The following is a 17,058-nucleotide window of genomic DNA, read 5'->3' on the forward strand; positions in this document are numbered from 1 at the left end:
TGATCAGTATGTTTTTGGCATTCATAACCATTTGTAACATCTTCTTGCTAAGGAGAATGCAGATGTGTAATAAAATGAATATGCATTTTGAACTTACACATAAACCTGTTTCAAAACAGCATCTTATACTCTTCTAACAATAACATACTAACATTATTTCCTTTTTCTCCCAGACTTTACTTTTCAGCTACTCCTTTTTTTAAAAAAGAGAAACTGACATCAATTTTATATAAAAGAAGCCCTTGAGGTGGAAAGTTAGGGAAGGCTGCATGAGTTTATAGCAGACAAAATGTCGCTTACATTTTGCTGCTCAGTAGTTTGATGTACTCATTTGCTGATGTGAAATGACGAGGGCTTACAAAACAGGGTTTTGTTTTTTAGCTGCCTGTAGACCTAGTGGGGCCTAACAGAACCCAGTCAGCAGGTCATTAACTCTGGAGAAAACAGCTTGCATTAATATGCTCTAATCCGGTATAATTAGTCAAATTACTGCACGCCGACCAGCTTGTCATGTGTTGTCAGACTTGGCATGCATGCTGGATTGCCTGGGTCCCTCTGGAATGCCACCCTCAATCAAGGAAAACTGCTCATTTGTAGTGGTCTTGAACTCTTGTTACCAAAGCTAACTAAAACAGCAGTATGGAGGAACTTTTACCAATTCTTTGAATTCAAGAATTATTTTGTCAAATTATTTAGTATTTTGGTGATTCCATTGAAAGGGAATCTTTTCATTTCTACTCTTTTCTGTAGCATGGCTACGTAATACTCCAAGTAAAATAAACATTCATATGGAAAAAAATATTTAAAACAAATAATTATCAATTGATTAGCTATCATTCCAGTATGTATGGGAGTATGTGGTTGTGTATGTGTGGGTCTTCTTCCAGCAGGCTAAGAGGTTATTAAACTCTGAAAGGGCCATATTAGCATAAATTTACAAGAGCTCTTGTTCTGGTGGCAGGATAAAATCCTGTGTTACCTTTGCATTAACACTGAATTGCTTGTTGTGCTTTTGGCAATGACAGATAAGTCAGTGTAATTCCCCATTGCAACGGAAATGATGCTCCAGATTCCAAACGCATCCTGAAGATGTCACTGACAATAATCTTCAAAGAACGGCCAGTGAAAGTGGGCTGTATGTTTGTAGGATGATATACTGCAAATGACAGGAAGAATTATGTGAGTGAAGACGAATCTGTAACATATTATTAAGCAATTTCACGAGAATAACAGGGATAAAAGGATAATGGATGAGGGTGTCATTATTACCTTCATGTAGAGGGAAAGCAAAAGCAAAGGTAGAGAGACAAGATTAATTGAGGAAGGGTGAAGCATTCATTGCTCATCAGCTCTTTTGTACTCTTTGCTCCTGAAATTCCAGACTGGGGGAGGCAAAGAGAAGGTGTTCAGAGCTGCATTTTAATGTAGCTGGCAAGGAGTGGAAAACTGACAAGGCACTTTTTAGACACCTCCCTTTTTATGAAAACAATGCATAATCACTATTACCTTGTGAATGCTCTGAAGCCATAACAAGAATCCAGTAGAATATTTTATTTGGTAGCAGCATTCTTTAAGCAAAATTGTGAAGTATCAAAAATGCAATTTTCCTTGCATTGCCTCCCAAAATGCCCTTTTAAATTCAGAGATTTGCATTCAGTGATGAAACATTTCAAAAAACATTTCAAAATCCATTAAGTTATTATTTTGACCATCTGAGATCATTAGGTTAGAACATAATATATTTTATGATCAATTTTGTCTTGTCCTTCCATTTCTAAGCATATTTCTCTTTCACTTTATAGCTATTTCTTCTTAGAAATCAGTAAATATATTTCCGTGTATTAAATGAAGATGTGAGCAGTAAAGATTTTAAATGCAAGTCTTCCTTTGTTTTCCTTTATTACCTGTTTCTTATAACTTTTCATTTGACCAATTATTCCAAAGGACAATTAGATACAGTTATAATATAGCAACTACTATCCTCTGGTGGCAAAATAGTAACACAGATGTTTTGCTGGAATCTAAGAAACCTTTTGGGGCATGAATTCCCTTCTGATTGTAATTTACTCTTGATATGGATTGTAATTTGCTCCGTATTATTTATTTATTTATTTATTTATTATACAAGCACTGGGTACAGTCACAAGCGCGGGAGGGTGTGTGAATTCACCAGAGCCAGAGCGGGGAGCAGAGCAGGCAGAGGGACCGAAGTACACTGCTGAGGGGAGCAGCGGGCGGCAGGAGAGGTCCGCGTACCATGTGGGACCCTCCTCCGGTGGCCGGGGAGCAGCAGGGGATCGAACCGGTGCTGCAGATGCTGGGGTAGCTTCGCAACCCAGCGCTCAACCGCTGCGCCACCAGGGAGGCCCCTAATTACAAGTTTAAATGTGTACCCAAAGGACATATCAAAATTGAATAATTTTTGAACGAGAATCCTAAATTTCAACCTGTTTACACAGTAGGTTCATGTACCTGAGAGAGATAACAGAGTATTGGATTCAGGTGTCCATGAGAATTAAGAATTATGCAAAGGCTCATATCTAGCTAGTAACTAATAGTTTAATGTGTGTATATATCTATATACAGGCATGCATGTAGTAATGTTATCAAAGGCAAGGTATATATACCATTCAATAATACTATATTTATTTTATAATAATTTGCAAACTGGTGTTCCCATAGATCTTATCATGTTTGATCCTTTAAATAGTTCTTTTATTATGAGCAGAACTGGAATCCTATATAAGTTTTATAAGTGGGAAATTAAATTATTTTTGAATTAAATAATTTTAATTTTGAATTTAATAATTTTTTAAGTAATTCCACAATAAATGATGCCCCTAGGAATAAAGCCAACATCTTTAGACACCATTAAATGTTCTTTCCATTCTGTAGTTAATTTTAAATTTATTACTTATGTCTCACTATTTTTTGATATTTTGTTACTTTTCATATTTGCCTTTCTGATTATCTTAAATGGTTCATCCCTGAAAGAGCATCCCTGTTGTAGGGTCAGGAAGACCACAGTGCAGGTTTTCTATGATCCAGCAGACTGGGTAAAGGAGGAGTCAGAGTCCTCAGTGGTTTTGCAGGTTTTTATTGGGATTTACCGGGTACACGGCAGGAAGGGGCGCTGGGGGCTGGTAGGCTGGCAGGCCTTCCAGCCCCCAGCAGGTCTTCACTCTGGGTTCTCCGGCTTTCTCTCAGCTTCTGCTTCTCTTGCTTCTCTTCTCGGCTTCTCTTTCGGCTTCTGCTGGTGTCCCCGTGACACCGCCCTTAAAAGCCCAGTCGAATCCCATCTACCTATGCCCACCCCCTACTCCAGGTGCCCGCCATCAGGTATGTGTTCAGGACCGCAGGATTCTGTCATCTATCCTGATGGCGGGAGGGCAGAAAAGCCTGATACCTTTTACCTTACCCTACACCTGTGCTTTGTATTTTCCACCACAAAAAGGTGACAGTGGCTTAATATGTACCAGACACTGTGGTAGTCACTTGCATATATTGTTCAATTAATAGTCACAATATTATTATTATTATCACAACTTTATAAAAAAAAGGAAGCTTAGATTCAGAGATGTCATTCAGGGATTCAAACCCAAGTTTTTCTGGCTCCCAAGTTTACTATATAGTCTTTTACTTGTGTCTATGCTATACCTTAAATGTGCAGTTAAAATTACACTGCCTTTGTAAATTTGGCCCATAGCTTAGATCTCTAAATGTGTAAATTCAGTGGTCTTTTTCTCTCTTCGTAGGCCTTGATGTCCGCATCACATTTGACACTGATCTTCCAAAATCATAAATAACAGTTCACTAACTCATCGACCCTTCATGCCTCAGTATACATTCTCCCATCTCTAAAGAGCCTCTCCTTTCTCTGCAGTTGATATCTAATATCGATGTTTTAAACTCTTTCTTTTAAAAAAAAAGATTTATTTATTAATACAAGCACTGGGTATACTCAGAAGTGCAGGTGGGTGAGAGAATTCACCAGAGCCAGAGCGGGGAACAGAACAGGCAGACTGACGAAATGCACTGCTGAGGGGAGCAGCGGGCGGCAGCAGGGGTATGCATGCCATGTGGGACCCTCGCAGGTGGGCAGGGATCAGAACCAGCGCTGCACAGACTGCGGGCAGCTTTGCAGCCCAGCGCTCAACCGTTGTGCCACCGGGGAGGCCCTGTGTTTTAAACTTTCTTACAGATAATGCCAAGTGTCTCCTTGTCTTCCTGTTTTCCCTCTGTAGCTACTTAACTTTAGCTGTCTGCTCTGCTTGCTGTACATCCTCTTAGGATGCTTTACTTTCCTCAAATTAAATTCATCATTTTCCCTTCTTCCTAAATTTTCTCTTGTCTTCCTCATTTTAAGAGAAACCATTCATTTAATCATCCAAGCCTTGTTGCCAATTTGAATTAGGTAGAAGTCTTTAAAGCTGACATTGAAAGCCTCAATTGCCGTTTTAGGCTTTTTCAGCTCATCCCGCATCTCTTCTCGACTTTAACTGATCAGCCAACCTTCAATATCAGTACCAAACTTCTTTAGTGAGGAATTTTTCCCAAACCCATCAAATGTGTATCTCTTTTTCCTTTGAATCTCTAAGCATTTACTTTGTACTTTCAATGATACATTTTAATATAGTTTGTTTTTTATTAGTTTTATCGCTGTCTTCCAAAGACAGTAAATATCTTCCTTACACAGTAAAAACCTTCAGGGCAGGAGACATTTTCTCTTACACATATAATATCTGGAGTGATCTAACAGAAAATAAGTAACATTGAAGTGAATTAAATCCATCTCTAATGAATTAAATTCTAATGAATTAACTTCAGTGAATTAATCCATTTCTAAACAATTTCAGTCATGTTTTTAATCTGTCATTTTTCCTTATACATGAATGAGCTTTGACTGTCCCATGTCAGAATTAAATATTAATATTTTGATTACTTACATTTTGAAGGTTTTTTTCTTGCTGAATTTACATGTACACATTCCAATTTGTTATCAAATAGTTACCATTTATTTAGCATGCACTCACTGTGTGCCTTTCATGGGCCAGGCACTTTGTTCAATAGGAGGTATACAGAGGTGGAAAAGCCTTGCCTTCATGAAGTTTCCTCTTTAGTTGGGAAGATAGTGCTTCTTTTTATATGACATTTGAACCAAATTTATAAAACATACCAATTTTCTTTTATAGTTAAATCTGTAATACCGAGAAATCTTGGAAAAGAAATAGGGTAAATGATAAATATTTCAGAATAAATCTTTTTTATGTTTTATCCTTATGACAACCATAAAATGTTGGCAGTATTTATCCCCATTTTATAAATGTAGAAATAGACTCTCTAATCCAAAATGCTTGTACTGTCAAGGCACAAAAGAAATCATCCCATATTCCTCTGGGTTATTCTAGGCTGACAAATAATCAACGATGTGTCAGATTGATAAGGGAAAAATCTAAAAAGAAGCTTAATAACCAACATGTATCTCCTAAATATATGGGATCCAACATGAGTGAGTAACTCACCTATGTGGCTTTAGGTACCATCTTAAATAGCTTGATGAGATAGAAGACTGGGGGCCAGAGTATTAGGAAAAGTTCAGTAGACAGTAGAAAAAGGCAGATTAAGTTCTGGCTTTTCCATTGAAAAGATACAAGGACTTTGTGTCGTCCTGGTACACACCCTTACAAAAGTTTAGTTGTCATTATGTTTTTTTCAAAGGCAACCCACAACCCAGCCTTCAGAGCCCCGCCCATAAAATGACTTTTTGTCAAAAACGTACTTTGGGCTGTAGATTTTTGTTCCGGTACAATACCAAATAGCAAAAGCAGCAAAGTGACAGAGCCAGAAGTAGAACTGAAGGTCATTTAATGCTATTGTCTTTCCCACTGTGCCACACAGGTCTCCACCTCTTTGTTATAACATAAAGAATGTTATATGACAAGAACTCTTAACTTTGACTCATAGGTTTATTCAATTGTCTCACTTTAGAGAAGATAGGACTCGTTAGTAAGAATTAAGCCAGGTGATGAGTGGAATAGCTTTGCATATTAAATTTACAGAAAACATAGCCCCAAAGTTTTATAAAAGGAATGAAAAAATCTTAACTACTTTTATGTACATAGGCCCAATCAGGATAAATACACGTGACTGGCCTGCTTGCTAGCACTAATTACATGATTCCAATTATCGATATAATTTGAGTCAGAGTAAATGTATTCTGTGTCTACTGAGCATTTTGGAGATGAGTATCTTTGTCTTGGGATGCCTCAAAGAGACTGATACTTTCTACAGCACAGGCTGCCACTCAGGTGAACAATTCTTTTATGTAACGATAGACCAAAGCAAGCACAGGAGACGATTAAAGAAGAATTATCTCTTCTTACTTTGCACTGAGTCAATTTTGATATTCTGTTGTGGAGATGAGAAGTGAACATCAACAGATAAACCAATGCAGTTCTACTCAACCTTTCAGATAATCTTTCATATTGCTTGTTATGCTTAGATTTCTTTTTCTTTCTCTTATTAATCTAAACTTCCACTCTCACTGTCAAGGCTTTTTTGTCTTCCCTTCTTGTAAACTGTCTTTAAATGCAGCCTTTTTTAGGGGAAATGTAGAAATTTTCTCTTTAGTCTCACATTGTACAAACTTCAAAATTCTTATTTACTCATGCATAAAATGGCATTCCTAAGTATCACATAATTTGGGATTTTAGTTTTGTTCAGTTGCTTGCATATGATTATTCTAAATTTATATTTCAACTTGTAAACTACTCTAGGTAGAATTATTCAAGTCTACTTAATTAGCTTTATAGACAGTCCATCACATTAACATTCCCAAATTTTTACCTAGTAATACTTTCGATAATAATTTTTTTATTTCCTAAGCATCTATGAATGAAATGTTAGTTTCATTTAAAATATAATTTCAGTCTTTTAAATAACATTCATCATACTATAGAATCAGTTATCTTTGCAGATGAAGTCAATATGTTTCACAGAGGAAATGGAAGAACAGGGCTTAATCTGATAATCTAGTGAGGTGGAAGTCCATCCTAAGGCACCCAATATCCTAATATCAATACAATCACCATATATAACAATACTTTAGGGATAAAAATGCATCAGGCAATCATATCTCTCCAGGTACCAGTGGGATTAGGGCATTTATTACCCTTGGCTCCACTGACATGGAGAGCAGGGATGTGTAACAGGAGAAGGTCCTGGTGAGAGGCAGGAAGAGTAGATGTGTGAATGGTGCCACTAGACAGTAGTTGGTAAAAGTCTCCAGAGTTATAATAACACTGTGTCAACAAATTTGTATCATCCTGTCACTCGATTTTCATAGACACCAACCAAATAATCAGTTGCCTCTTTTTTCCTGCTGGCTCTTGGAATCAGTTCCCCATCTCCCTTTTCCAATACTATTATGTGTTACTTTCATCTGACTCTCTTCCAGAGCTATAGCTTCTCACCACTCTTCTCTCCCTTAACCAGGGGGAAGTCCATTGGAAATTCCTAAGTGTTTTTATTGCTTTCATTAAGAGATTCCTCTGGAAAGTCATAATTTACTAGCGAAATATCACAAAACAAACATTTTTTAAACAAATTTATACTAATGGGGAGATGTCCGTTGAGGAGAAGTCCTTTTGTTTATTTCCACACAACTCTGCTTTCTCCATAGAGAAGAAACTTTGCTTAAGTTCTTGTGGCTATTTCTATTGGAGAGGAATTTCTATTCTGATTTTCCTGACCCTGAGGTATTCATTGGGCCATAAAAATTCAGTATCGGTAATGTCAGTGCAATGTTAAATTTTCTCCCATGACATATGCATATCTGGACAAAAATGATCCCTCCAGATAAGCTAGCCAGTCTGTTTTTTTTCCATTTTATTCTGTAAAATCATTAACTTGAATTAGGTCCCTGGTGAAGTTCAGCCAAACTTTTCTATGCAGTGATACCCAGGTATATATGCACTATGATTTCTTATTCTGCATGGTAGATAGAAGCCTGGCTTTGATTTCAAATAGACAGCAAATTCTTCAATCCAATACTTAACCTGACTAGCCTTGCAAAGAGAAAATATAATCATCAGCTATTACTTTTTTAGATGCTCTTATTTTTGCATGTGTGTTTTTCTATTGTATATTTTTAGTCAATAGTACAAGAGAAAGCAGCATATGATCAGATTTAAATAAGCAGCAAAATGCCACCCACAATTTCTAATCCTGATTTCATTACTGCGACAAGTATGAACTTTCAGGAATCACTTGTTTGCAAGAAACAGAACTCAAGCTAGCTTAATTTAAGAGATCACTTATTTTTAAGCAAGTAGAAGTAGTTCATAGAATCCAATGACAAATACAACTGGAATGTGATGAGGGATTGGAATTGAGAACTGGAAAACCTAAATTTCTAGAATCGAAAGTCTGAACTTCTCCCTTTCATGGCAATGTGGTAACTTTTCTTTCCTTTTTTAAAGATTCATTTATTTATGCATACAGAACTGGGGTGTAGCCAGAGGTGCCGGGGGTGAGAAGATTCACCAGAGACAGAGTGGGGAACAGCACAGGCAGACTGACTGAAATACACTGCTGAGGGGAGCAGCAGGGGAAAAAGGAGAAGTCTGCTGTGCCATGTGGGTCACCTCTCTGGCCAAGGATCGAACTCTTGCTGAGCCTTAAGCCTGTGCACCATGTAGTCTTTTATCTGCTTCTGTGGCTCCCGACCATTCATTGCTGCTCCAAAACCAACTAAAATTCCAATTTATAATTCCAAGGAGAGGGGATCTCTGCCTGGTACCTTTGTCGGGTATTCATCCTGGTCTAAATGGGAGGGAGAAGTAGGGGTTTACATGAACAATTTGTGGAGTACCTGGAGAGTATGGAGGAGCTTCTCAGAGAAAAGCGGGCTAGTTGGGACATACACTCCAAAAAGTTTCTTGCTTTTTACAATTTTTTTTCTTGTTTCCCTTAGTATTCTGTGCTAGAAGATAAAAGGACCACCCAACACAGTTGAGAGAATGACAGGAGTCTCAAAAATGAGCCCATCACCAGTTAGAGAGGAGCAGACCATTCCACTTCACAGAAATAGAAGCAACAGGGGTGTGAAAGCACAGAATGGGGACACTCACAGGGGTGGGAGTGGGGTTCTGAGAATAGCAGGACTTCAGCGGAGTGTGTGAGGCAATGAAGTGGGGGGAACTGAGAGATGTAAGCAGGTATCTAGGAGCAGCAGTGTGTTCCTCAGATGCTGCAGTGGAATCAAGAGAGCCTGGAACCCGGGTATCATGAAGGCTCAATGGAGGTTAGAAAAGCTATCAGGAGACTTGGAGTAGGCCCAGTGAGGGCTTTGACAGTGGAAATGAGAGGGCAGAATTAAGAAATATTTTGCAGCATGAATCAACAATATTTAGCCACCAGTGAAGGGAGTAAGTGAAGTAAGAAAAATAATTAAAGTTCAGTCCCAAATTTTTAGTTTGGATTACTTCATGAATAATGGTGCCATTCACTTAGATAATAGGAACTTCTCATGTAGTTACCACTTTTTCTGAGTACTTGTGATATATAAAAACACTATATTGTAGATCTTTCCATTCAGTGTGGTATTTAATCATCAGTATGCCTCTCTGAATCATATTAGTTTCACTCTTTCATAGATAACATATATAGGCCTTCAAATATTTCAGTACTTTCATGTAACTCGTAAAGTGCAAAGTTAATTTTCACAACTATTTCTGTCTGATTTCAGAACAGCTGAGCACTGATGTTTACTTTTCATAAGAAAGAAGAGCAAGATTTGAGGAAAACATGTTTCATTTTGGATATATTGCACTGAGTCTCCTGTGAGATGTCCAGGATAATTGTACTGGTGGACACTGGACATTGAGTTTGTAACTTAGGAACAGTCTGGGCTAGACCCTCAGATTTGAGAGACATTAGTTTAATGTGGGAAGTTTGAGGTTGGAAAAAATGGCTCTAAGAGAAGACACCCAATTAGTTACTATGGAAAGCAGATGTTTGCCTCTCCTAAGCATTGCTTACAATAGAAATTATATTTAAATATTTACAATTTTTCAGAGTATTCATTTCCTATTTTAAGTAGCCTTCTAGATCAGTGGTTAAAGCTCCACTTTGTAGATCTTTCCTTTTTTTTTCTTTTAAAAAATAGCTAGCTGGGATTTGTCTCTTTTATTTGTCTTTTCGAAGAAACAGTTTTCAGACATTTTTCACTCCTTGATTTTCTAATGATTTTATTTTAACTATATTTCTTCAGTGGTTCTTTGATGTTTTTCTGTTCTTTTTTTAAGATTTAAATTGAATGCTATATGCATGTGTTTTCTTTTTCTTTTCTGATAGTTGAAAGCATTTAAAACTAAGAGCATATTGACATTCTATTTTTATCACATTCCATAGTAATGTTTTGATATTCATTATTTTGTAAATGTACTATTGCTATGCTCATTCCTAAGAGAATGACAATAAGCCAAATGAACCTAATTTCTAGGAAGTCTGTGGGTAAAAAGCTCTTTCTTTGGGACAGAGCAAAGAGGAAAATGCCAGCCTTGCATTGCTCCCTCCAGGGTCTTTACTGCACATTTCCCAGCCAGCTCAAAATTCATAAGGAAGAACTGTGCTATAGATTAAAAAAAGAAAGATACTTTTCTTTTTCAGTATGTTCCAGAGGAACAAATCAGATACTGTGGCTGTGTTCCAAATAACTAGTCAACAATGAACAATGTCATGTGAGTGAGAAGCACAGTGTAGGGAGCGCCCCCCCAAGCCCTTCCTCCCTCTGCCCTTGTCCTGTACTTGCTTTCCCCCACTCCCCTGAGTGCCTCCTAGTGTTTCCCATGCTCCATTTAATTGCATAGTCCTTAACAAATTAACTCCATAGACTATTTTTTCCATTAAAGTAAGTTCTTTTCAAGTTCCATGTCATTGAAAAAGGAATTTCTTTTGAAATTCTTTTATTTCAACCTGGTATATTACATTGAGCCAGCAAACCCAATAAAGCTAAAATATTTTCCAAGGAAAACACAAAGGCTATTATACAGCCCTTGAATTTTCTTTTATAACATTAAAATAATATTAATTAATATATGTATGTGTGAAATTTATAATCAAACTTAATGACCTATATATCATAGAAAAGTATAAAATAACTGTCTTCCAAATAAAGTTCTGTTTATACAATGTTAAATACAACTTTAGGCACTTCACTTATCTGGATGGTCCCAATCAGCAAGGATCCAAGTTATTTTGAGACTACCTGGATGAACAATTAGGCTTTTATCTAGATAGTAATGTAAGGGTTGGTCACAGTGTATTCTGATCCTTGATGTGGACCCATTAGGTTTTGTAGATAACTAAAATTGATGTCATTTATTTAGAATTTTGCCAAACTGCAAAGTTTGCTAACCAGGTTTAAGGGACTATTTAAAGTAAATGAATGTTCCCCGAATGAATTCTTATTAAGTCTGTTAAATATTATCGCTTGATATTTTTACTGACTTTGCTTTAGTGCCCTGTATATCAGATCATCAAACGCTTACGAAAACATGAATAAAATTAAATTCGAGAAATCATTAGTAAATATCATTGTGTTAATGAATAAATTTGAGTAAACTTTCCCACATTTATTAAAAATTGTACTCTATAAGGGAACATGAGTTCCAGATTCAGCTTCAATTTTAGTCTCAGCTCTGCCAGCACCCAAATTTTTGTGACCTTAATGGAAGTAAATTAATATCATTTTTTTCTTCTTCACAGGTAAAAATAAAATAAGAAGCCCACTTATGCCTATCACAAAGTGATTTTTGTGATGATTAAGTTAGATTGAATATTGGAAAATATTTGGTAAATATATAAACAGAGATAGATTTAAAAGCATATATTCAGGGCCTCCCCTGTGGTGCGGGCGGTTAAGTGCAACACTGTGAAGTTGTCTGCAGCCTCTGCAGCGCGGGTTCAATCCCGGCCGGCCAGGGAGATACCTGCATGACGCAGTAGAGCTTTCCTGTCTCGCCCGCTGCTCCCCTCAGCAGTGTATTTCAGTCTGCCTGCCTGTTCTGTTCCCTACTCCATCTCTGGTGAATCCTCTCACCCTCCCATGCATCTGGCCTGTACCCTGGTTCTTTTATACATGAATAAATAAATCTTTAAAAAAAAAAGCATATATTCAGTGCCATTACTTTTTATATAGTCAAATTAATAGAAAAAATAAAAAAGTATAACCAATGTCATATACCTAATACCCAAAGTTAACATACTCTAAAATTTTGCCATATTTATTTTTTATGATATAAAACATTACAAGTGCAAGTTATACTCTACCATGGTCCAACTCTTGTCCCTCTTTCCCTAGTAATTCCACATTATTTTATAGATCTGTATAAATTACATTACAGTAATTTGATCATGTTAAATTTAGGCTTCCTACTTGATTTTCAATTTTTCATACTAATAATTTACCCCAGGAATGAGTAAATTCATTACGATGGCTTTTAAAAGAAGGGTTAGGGTCTCCCCGGTGGCGCAGTGATTGAGCGCTGGGTTGCAAAGCTGCCCGCAGCCTCTGCAGCGCCGGTTCGATCCCCGGCCACCAGCGAGGGTCCTACATGGCACGCAGACCTCTCCTGCCGCGTCCGCTGCTCCCTTCAGCAGTGTATTTCATCGGTCTACCTGTTCTGTTCCCTGCTCTGGCTCTGGTGAATTCTCTCACCCTCCTGCGCTTCTGTCTGTACCCAGTGCTTGTATAAATAAATAAATAAATATAAATAAATGAATGAATGAATGAATGAATGAATAAAATCTTTTTTTAAAAAAAGTAAAAACAAAAAGAACAGTTAAAGTTAGTTATATAGTTAGTTATATAGACTTCTAGAAACAGTGTATAGAGTCCTCATCTGGAATACCTATAATCAAACTCTTTTTGCCTTGTTTTCTTCTAATTCTAAATGTTGGTTGATGACAAACTAAAAAAAGAAAGAAAGAAAAAGAAGACCTTTAAGTGCATTTACATGAAACAAAAATAGTTCATTGAAAATATTTATTTTTCATCTTTTCTTTGCATTAGATAAACTAGAAACAGAAGCAATTCCATAACTTGATTAAAGCTGCAATTGTAAGCAGATCTTGATGACAAATATGAATATTTACTGTAATGGGAATAAGGTTAATATTTTAAAACAAGGTTGACAGGAGAAAAATTGTCTTAGTTTGCAAAAAGGAAATTTGTTTCTTTAAGTGAAAATTGAGGTCAGTAGGCCATAGCTCTCCTTGCTCCTACATGACTGAAATGAATTAAATAATGCAGCAATAAAGCAGTACCGAGCAAACTAATGACAAAATTATACATGAAAGCTTGAATAAAATCATTATATGTTGGAAACATGTATTTTGTCTTAAAAAAATAAGAATTTTTAAATTCTTGTCCACTTCCCCTCAATTGTTTTAGGATTAAAAAAAAAAAAACTGCATTGGAACCTGTGTTCATTAAGGATCACATGGTCCTCTTTTTGGGGTGTGGGAGGCAGAGGGCAAGGGTAGTAACCTTCATCTTTTGGACATATTACAGTGTTAGTTGATATAGTCTGTTTACTTACTGTGATTTCCATGTGGTTGGATTATTATGAAAGACCTTTTCTTTATACAATAGAAGCAATACCGCGAGCCATATGCTCTTCGGGGGAGTATTATTTTGTAGAGGATAAACCTATTTTGAATTGTTTGGACTTTCTTAAGTGAAATAATGCTAGTGACTTTGTTAATCATGCACTGTGTCTCTAGGCATTGTGCTAGATGCCCTATTCACACTATCTAGTCCATAGCAACCATTTGAGGCAGACATCATTTTCACCATTTTCTAGATGAGGAACAGGCTCAAAAAGGCTGCTACATAAGTTGACCCAAATTGACCAAGCTAGTAAGTGGCAGTTCTTTTATACCAATTTCATACTTTCAATAGTGACATTTTCTGTGATGTATTTCAAATACATTAATATATAATGTAATATAGTTACCATTTATATTGAATTTTGTGTTCATGACTTTAAAAATTTAGTGGGAGTCTTTAATAATTAGAATGAATATAACATTAAACCTGTTCTTTGCATTTATATACATATAGCATTTGTGTTTGCTGTATAGCATTCATACAACCACATGATTCACTGAATTTTTTTAATCAGATGAGGTTTTCATTACAACCCTTTAATCTTTAGTCTTTTGGGTCAAGTTATGTCGTGTAAATGTGGACTGTGTTGTGGTATCTTTAAGTGGCTTGTATTTATTAATAATGGTGCCTTTTCCCAGCATCACTATAGACAAAATATGATACAGCTAGTTTCATCCTATTACTCATTTTATACATGTTGGTTCTCAGAATGGGGAAATAAAAGCAACACTAATGCTATCTGGTGAGCTTTTCAAGGAAATTCTTTGATCAGATAAGTGACTATCTTCACAAAGAAATTCTTTGCTATGATAAGGGATTATTATATATCAATAAGCTGAATTGAAAACAATGTTAAATGTCCAATATGATGTACTTTGTGGAAAGAAGCAGAGATATGCTCTTTGTCTCTGTGCCCATATCATCAAAGTAATCTATTTATCTCTAATTATGATATGTACACTTGGTTATATTCATATAAAATAACGGATTGTGTGTGTTAGTAGATTCTTTCAAATGACAGTGTAAAAATGATAGGTAATTGAAACAAAAACCATTGTTTCCAATCCTAATTTTTTTCCTCAAGTCCATCCTGTCAAGCTGAAAGCGTGAAAGTTATTTTCTGGTGGTGTGATTAGATTGGGGCTGAACTCTCCAGCTGGCAGGCCTGTCTATGACTGGCGGCGGCCTGTCCCCAGTGCTTGTCATTTCCTGACATGCCTGACAGGATGGGGACAGCCGCCCCAGACAGGTTCATTAGATGGTGTTTTCTACAGCTGGGCTAAAAATAAATAAATAAATTAATTAAAAGTCTGTGCTTTGTCACACCCAAGCTGTAGGGGCCCTTCTTGTTGGTTTTAACCAGGGCCTTGTTTTGACAAATTTTGATCTGTGCAGTTTTTAGATTTTCTGACACATTTTTGTTTCCTTCCCCTTTGGCTTGAACTTTGTGCACCCTGCCTTGTTGTGCCTTCAAAATCCTATCATAGTCTTCCCAAGAGGTAAAGAACCACAGGTATTGTGTTTTCTTTCAAAATAAAAAACTGTATACTCTATAAAATAGCAATAGTTAATTTCTTTCCATGGTGATCTCCACAATTGTAGGAAAAACCACCTCAGGACTTGCGATAAGCCAATTACAAGAAATGTTGAGTTTTTCTGGTGCCGGAAACATGCCATTTACATAAGAACATAGTATCATTACTAGCAGCCTACACTGTCAGATACATTGCTCTTTATAACTGCCAGAAATTTAAGCTATCTTCATTCTCGGGCATTTAAGAAGCTGACAGAGTTTTCCGCCTGTGTTGGTAGGCTTTGATGTCAGGAAGAGAAATTATGGAAGATTATAGGATACCTGTTTATTAAAACCAGAAATAAATTCCAAAATCAAATTTATAACTCTTTCTTTCTTTGCCCCTTTTAAGGTTGACTGGATTTGCCAAAAAAAAAAAAAAAAAAAAAAGGTGTGCATTTGAAACATACACAGATACAGAGTCATGATTTGTCATTGTCAACCTCAACTTCAGACTTTCAAGACTGCAGTGTTGGAATGGAAAAAAATAATTGTTTATGCAAGAAATTATTCTTCCAAGGTTGCTCTGACTTTTTGCGTTATAGACTCACTATCCATAGCCTCTTTACTAGCATGGTTTCTGATAGCTGCTTTGCATTGGGAGAAACATTTGCTTTTAATTTTTAGTAAGTAGAACATGCCCCGATAGACAGCATTTGACCTTAAATGTTGACATAATCTTCTTGCTACTGTTAGCTATCTTCCCATTCACATGCAAAGATACAGAATGTAATACTGTTTGTGTCTGTTGTACTTTGTCATGGGTGTCGTAAACAGTGTTGCTGAAAAAGGCAATCTCCTCAGTCACAGAAATCTTAGCCCTTACCTTTTCTTTTGTATTGTTAGTTTCTGCTGCTTTAGTTCTCGTCTCTATGACAACTGTTTAAATTGGGATGGGCAACTGTCATCTGGAGTATTACTGAGTGAAAAGTGTTAGTGAGCACACAGTTCCCATAGATAGAGCATTTCAATATAATCCAATTTTAATTGAGCTCCAGAGACTTTGATGTGCTGCAGAAGGTTGGGAGAGAGCTATTCCAGGGAGAAATTAAAGCAGCCCAGCAAGGCTTCACTACTCCAGACTGTCACCATTTTAAGTAAGCATTAGCATCAGACTTAACCTGCCCCTATGGAACATCTCGCTTCTTTTTTCAGCTTTTCACTGATTTATTTTGCCATATATAAAAGCAAAGCACTTTCATCTTTTTATATATGTTTTTATACCCTTTTGATTAGACTTGAAAAGCTTGAACTGGACTTGAGATTCATCTTATGCTGTCCTTCCGACTTTGCTTCAGCAGTTCATAAAAGTAAAAGTAGAGTAGGGATTAGTTTGAAATTGTCAGTTATCATATATTAAACTTTCTTTTTAGTCTTCCTTGATAAAACCCTATCTTGGACTTTTAAGAAGTTGGAAGAAGTATCATTTTTAATTTAGCTTTGATTTACCATTGAATTTCACTTCAATGCTTAGATGCTTGAGCATTTTTATTAGAGGCTAGGATTTTCATTTCAAAGTGCATTAAGATATCTTTTCCTCATCATTTGCCTGAAAAATACATTTCAGGCAAAGTTAGTTTAGAGATGCTGAACAGGCACACCAGTCCTAAGTGGAAAAACCATTAAACCTTTTAATTTTTTTAATGGGAAGAAAAGTGGGTGTTTTTCCTTTTATTCAAAGATCTTTTAAATACTTTGAAATATAATGTTGAACATAGAGTACATTTTTTATTAATAATAAAAATGGACATAAAACCATAATGTTTGTTAAAATAATTAAAAGAACTAAATACAGTGCTTGTGATATTAA

The 17,058-nt window shown here is 36.3% G+C and overlaps 1 protein-coding gene across 11 annotated transcripts in view; it reads left to right on the forward strand.

Annotated features, from left to right (window-relative positions):
• NBEA (neurobeachin) overlaps positions 1–17,058 on the forward strand; it is a 575,782-nt gene that overhangs the window by 420,852 nt on the left and 137,872 nt on the right. The gene's annotated exons all lie outside the window — the stretch shown is intronic.

Source organism: Talpa occidentalis, unplaced genomic scaffold, assembly GCF_014898055.3.
Source record: "Talpa occidentalis isolate TD23 unplaced genomic scaffold, MPIMG_talOcc4v2.1 talOcc4.5, whole genome shotgun sequence".
Classification (NCBI taxonomy): Eukaryota; Metazoa; Chordata; class Mammalia; order Eulipotyphla; family Talpidae; genus Talpa; species Talpa occidentalis.